Source organism: Cupressus sempervirens, chromosome 10 (genome assembly GCF_028749045.1).
Source record: "Cupressus sempervirens isolate cs-2001-9-10 chromosome 10, ASM2874904v1, whole genome shotgun sequence".
Classification (NCBI taxonomy): domain Eukaryota; kingdom Viridiplantae; phylum Streptophyta; class Pinopsida; order Cupressales; family Cupressaceae; genus Cupressus; species Cupressus sempervirens.
Window position 1 is genome coordinate 851,917,884 of NC_143127.1, and position 6,000 is coordinate 851,923,883.

Sequence of the window (6,000 nt, forward strand, 5' to 3'; positions counted from 1 at the left end):
TTCCTATGAACTTGGATTCCCTTCTGAAGAAATAAAAGCTGCAATTATTTATGTTGAAATATTTAAATTGAAGATAAAGATATATTTCATAATTGATTGTGTTTGTAGGAGTTTTCGAATTCATATTCTTCTGCACTTCGTAAAGAAGGTTAAAAAAATAATAGTTAATAATATAACCCTTTCGAAACATGAGGAGACAGGAAGTTAGGTTTATGGCTTAAAACAATCCTTTCATAATAAATAATTATTGATTAAAAAAATACTCGTGGATTGCGTAGAACGATATCTTCACTCTATAGAACTCTCGCTTCACTCCAAGATGATTTTTTTTTAATGTTAAAATAATCATTCTTTATATATATATATATATCACAATTCAAGTATTGAAGGACATGATCATTCTATTAAAATAGCAAGATGAGATCCAATCCAAATCAGCTAGGTATACCGTGTGGGAGGGATTTATTATTCCGGCCTTTTTATAGGCGGGCCAAGATTTATATTATGATTGCACTAAATTTCTTATTAAAAGAAATTTTTGAATTTAATTTTCTATTATTCTATTGGCTATGTCTAATTTTGTCCTATTTTCTCTAGGGACATTTGCAGCTATAGACATTGTTGGATCTTCAAATTTTTTCCATTAAATTCTACACTTGAAGTTGTCAAAATCTTTTGTCCATCAACCTAACATTACTATGTTCCATTAATTAGTGTTCTTATAGTAAATATTTTAATTTTGTTACTTTTTCTTTTAATAACTAGTAGTATTCATTATCATGGGATCTTTTTAATAGACATTGATGCATAAGGTAATATTTGAATTATCGACTAAATATTAAGTATTGGTTTTATATAGGTTTCAATAAATTTGATCTTTACTAAATTTTCATTACAAAATAATTGAAGATTCAGTAATTTTCTATTTATTTTTTTTAAATTACATTTTAAATGATAAATAATAATTATTCAATTCAATTCTTAATTTCAATACTTTAACATAAATATATAAAGTTGATTTTAAAAAATATTAATTCTCTAATATCTTTTTAATTATTTTCACTCTCTATTTGTATTTCTTTTTTATATTTTACTTCAATTTCTATCTATATATTGCATGAGGCAAGACTCTAGTTTGCAGAATTCTTGGTTGTCTATTAAGTTATGTTGGAATCAAGTTTGTATGCCAAAGGGTAGCATTTTCAATGGGTGGCACTAGAAGGGCGGATCTTGACAATTGATTTTTTTTTCTAAAAACATGGATTTTAGGGATATTCAATTTTCTCTTTATGATACAAAAAGGAGATTAGTTTGGAGTGGCTTTGTAAAAAATATGGATGGATTTCAACATTACCCAATGACATCCTATCACTATTCAAATCCTAGCCCATTATTTCTAAGGAAAGCCTATGTAGAAATTTAAAGATTATCTCTTCCTGAATTCTTATTTAAGAATCATGGAAGGAAAGAAACAAAAAAAATCCTAGGAAAAGGAAATGATTTTAATTAAAATTAAAACAATTATAGTGGAAACATTGACCTCTAAAATACATTCTCAAAAAAATACACCTAAAAACTATACAAGATTGGATGCCACCATTATTAAGAGCTAGTTGGACCATAGACTCCTACAATGATTGACAAGGGCAATCAAATTGGGAAAAAAATAGTGCTAATTGCAAGTGGTCTCCACAACAAAGTACATTCTAGATGGTCCCCAAAAAAACTTTGATGGAGCTGCAAGAGCGAATATGAGTCCATCAAGTTTAGGATGTGTGATACACTCAACCAAGAGAAAGACCATAGGTAGATATTCTAAACCATTAAAGGAAGATACAAACAATGTGACAAAATTTAATGATCTCTCCATAGGCCTATTCTTTTTCTTATAAAGGAAGTTGGAAAAGACATAATTTGATGGATTTTTGGGTATTATTGTTAATATATTAGAGTAAAGATTATTTCTACCTTGAAACTACAATTTTGACTTGATTATGCATTAAATATGATTTTAAAATTTGAAAAGGTAATGGTCAACCACATATATGATGGAAGAGGCAAAAGTGATAGAGAAAATAAAATAGAACCAACCAAAAATGGAGATAAAACTTAATTACATTAAAACTATAAAGCATTTACATGTATTTCATAATTATATTCAATATTTTGATTACATTAAAGACCAATAGGTTTTCTTCTCACCTACTACATACCCACATAAATTTATGATATATTCTTTCACTAAGTATTTTTTGTTTGCTAGAACAAGGAAACCTATTTATTCTATATTTTATTCATTCATAAAAACTACTATTTTTTCATCCTCTTATTTTCTGTTACTGCCAAAATCATCTACACTCTTCCATTTTTATTTTTTTCTAAAGAGAGGTAAAAAGAAAAACTACTAATCACAATTGATATTTCTTTTCACATTCACCTCATACATTAAATCATAGGCTCTTGTATGAAATGATTGATAGGATATGACATAATGGAATAGGAGATAATTTTACAATAAAAGGTTAAGGAGGTCTATGGTTAAGTAAATGAGGTAGTTGAATATATATTCCAACATTCCTCCCAAATCACAATTGTCACATATGATTCACAAGTTGTTTCTTTGATGCACAAGACATACATTTCCTAATGGTGTACTGATGATGTTAGTATATTGATCTTCTAGCCTGCAATGTTCCAAAATGATTTCACCATCGGTTTTCACCCTCATGAAATGATACCTCTTATCAATGTGTTTGCTTCATTCATAAAATAGTTGATTCTTTGATAATTTTATTGCTAAATTATTATCAAATTATATCTCGCTTGTATCTTCTTGTTCTTGTTTCAGCACTCTGATCATCCAAATTTCTTGACATACTACAATTGTGGCTACTATATACTCTCATTCACCTAATCAAAGAGTGATAATAGGTTATTTCCTTAAAGCCCAAGATACTATGTCTAATACAAAATGAAAGACATAACCTAAAGTGCTCTTTAGGTATCATCAATGCATATTGCACAATCAATATTGGTGTATCCTATCAGCTTTGAATAATTTTACCTTAAATAAAGTGTTTCACATTTTCTTATTGCACTTGCATATCTCAAAAATTATGTTCTTTCTTTCTAATGAGAAGCATTTGGAGAATTCATGAACCTCGAAATGAGAATCACTCCAAACATTATTTGTGGTCTAAAAAATATGTAGTTTTGAAATGCCTCAAAGAGTTTCTAAATCTTTTTCAAGTTTTTTCCCAACCATCCTGATACAAAATGACACAAATTTAAAAATTATAATGCCTATGATATCATTGATACCAACCCTACATGGTCAACTTTATAAACATCAGAAAAATGTGTTTTTACTTCAAACACATAGTTGACATTATTTTTTTTGACACAAATTTGTTGAAATGAAAAGGGCTTCTTAAGAATTTTCTTATCTTTCCTTAAATATAAGGTTTTTCAAATTACGTGTTCAGTAAGTAATTATTACTTATTTTCTAATGGAGTTATGTATAAAGTGTTGATTGACACACTGCTTGAAAAACAGCTATAACTTTCAAATGGTACATGATTTTTGAAATCCAAATATGCATTGCATTCTATGCTTCTTCTACTATAAGAAAAAATATAGAAAATTTAAATTTTCCAAAGTTTTAAATTAGTTAAGGTGGTCAGACATGAGAACTTTTTTATTCCAAAAATACTGTAGTAGAAAATTCATAAATAATTTTTTATTGAGGATAAAAATACTCAAAAATATGCATCACATTCAAGCATGAGTCTACTTCTTATATCTAGAATATTATTTAAAAATATTATCATTTGATTTTGATTAAGATGTCAGACATACGTTTACTTCTTATTTTTGTCTTGAAATTTTAGTAATATTGCATTAAAATTAAAAATTTTGACCAATCAATTTTTACTTTTTTCAGATAAGGCCTAGTAGTTTAGAAACTAAATTCAATTTTCTAGAGATTCGTTCTCTCAAATTTTTTATATAAATTTTATAACAAGTAGAAAATTGCATGTCAAGTTGACATAACCTTGATTTGCTCTTTTTTAATTCAACTTTAACTTTTTGAAGATTACAAAATTCAACTAGATTCTAATGAAATTTTTTAAAGGTGCACTAAAAGGCATTGGAATCTCCCACTTCAAATCATTCCATAAGAAGTTATGAATGATAAATTTCAACAAGAGGATGAATTGAATACATATTCAATTTTTTTTTAATAAGGAATGATTACTTGGATTTTCTATGTTAGTTAAGTAAGTGCAATATGCTAATAATCTTAGGAGAAAAAAATGATGTGTGAGCCTATAATTGAGTTCATAGGTAGTCCATAGTTTCCATGGGTTAGATTACCATGGTATTTATTTATATCAACAAGTAAATGGACTGTCACAATCATCGTTTTTCTCACCCATGGAAAGGCTACCTACATTCATGTCCATCTATTAGGGATGCATTTTAGATTTAGTAACACTTTTCTACATCTCAACCAAGAAGCATATAGAGTAGATTATAAAAAAGAGAAATATTAGAAGCCAAAAATAACCAAAGAGATAGGGGTAGATTCTACCCACTCTTATCCATTCATATTTCTAAAAAAATGATCTCTTTCAATTAATAAAATTCTCTTGAGTTTTTGAGGACTTTCTCCAAAGTTCATAATCTGCCAATCTTGGTAACTCAAACCCTAGAAAGAAAGGACTTTTGGAGTTCTATTTCGCTCCCAAAGAGTATGAAGGATTATGATATTATGAAAAGTCAAGATCATTATGGAAAATAAATTTTCTTTGGACAATTTTCATAATGAACTTGTAGCATCCTTCTAAAACCAATTTTTCTACTTGATTCTATAGAGGATTTTGACCTCATACCCCATCATAGTGGCTTACTTGTGATTGTCAGTGTTAATTCCAAAAATATTTAAGTAACTTACTATCAATTTTTTCCTCAAATGTGTATAAACCCCCTAATGGAAGAAATGATTGGTTTATCCTTAGACATTAATCCTCATTACATTTAAGCCAACCAACATCTAGTAGATTCTATTGGGCACTTTTCCTTCGATATATGCTATGTCAATTAAAATTAATGTGATTGTGAATTATATTTTTGTTATATTCATTTCTAAGGTTTTTAAAATTTGATAAAAATAATCCTTTCTTAAAGGAAGCACCATCGATGTTCTCTCTAATTTGATTTTTGGTGATATGGAATAAGGTTTTGCAAGGCCTATATATTGATTTGTAAACTTTACTATATCTTTCTTCCAAGATAGAGCATGCTATAAAACGATGAATTTGAGCCCAAAAATGATAATGGGATGACTTAGAGGGAAGAAAATACATTGGGATATCATCAAAGCTATTGAATTAGTCATCACCCAATTAACCTATAAGGAGGAAAAAGTAAGATTCTAGGTCTTGTTAGTGTAAGAGAAATGAATGGGAAGATGATCATGTAACTTTTTTTTTCCATTTGAAATCCTTGTTTTTAGAGATTATCCAAGTTCAATATTTTTTAAAGTGTAACAATTCACCAATGATAATTTATTTTATTGGTAAGTTTTGTAACAAATACTAAACCATAAATTGGATTATTTCCCCCTTCTTCCTACATAGTATATAAGCAGACCTACCAAAAAAGGAGCCACTGTTGTTACATCTCCCCATCCACTTATCTTTCTTTTACCTACAATAAAGACTTTTCGATGATAGGATACTAGCCAAATGAGACACCTCCTATGTTCTTATGTTAGGGATTGAATTCTTAATTTCCTATTTGTCTCCTGAATATAAAAATGAATAATTTAATAGGCCTTACCTCTAGTTTACACTAAGTACTTTTCCAATTTTCTCCAAGAGAGGAGGTTAGCCAACCATATTATATTTATTCAAAAATGACCTTCTTTAAGCAGGAGTCCTCCTTAAAAAATTGAAACTAGAAAGAAGCCCTACTACTATTGGAAATAAGGATTT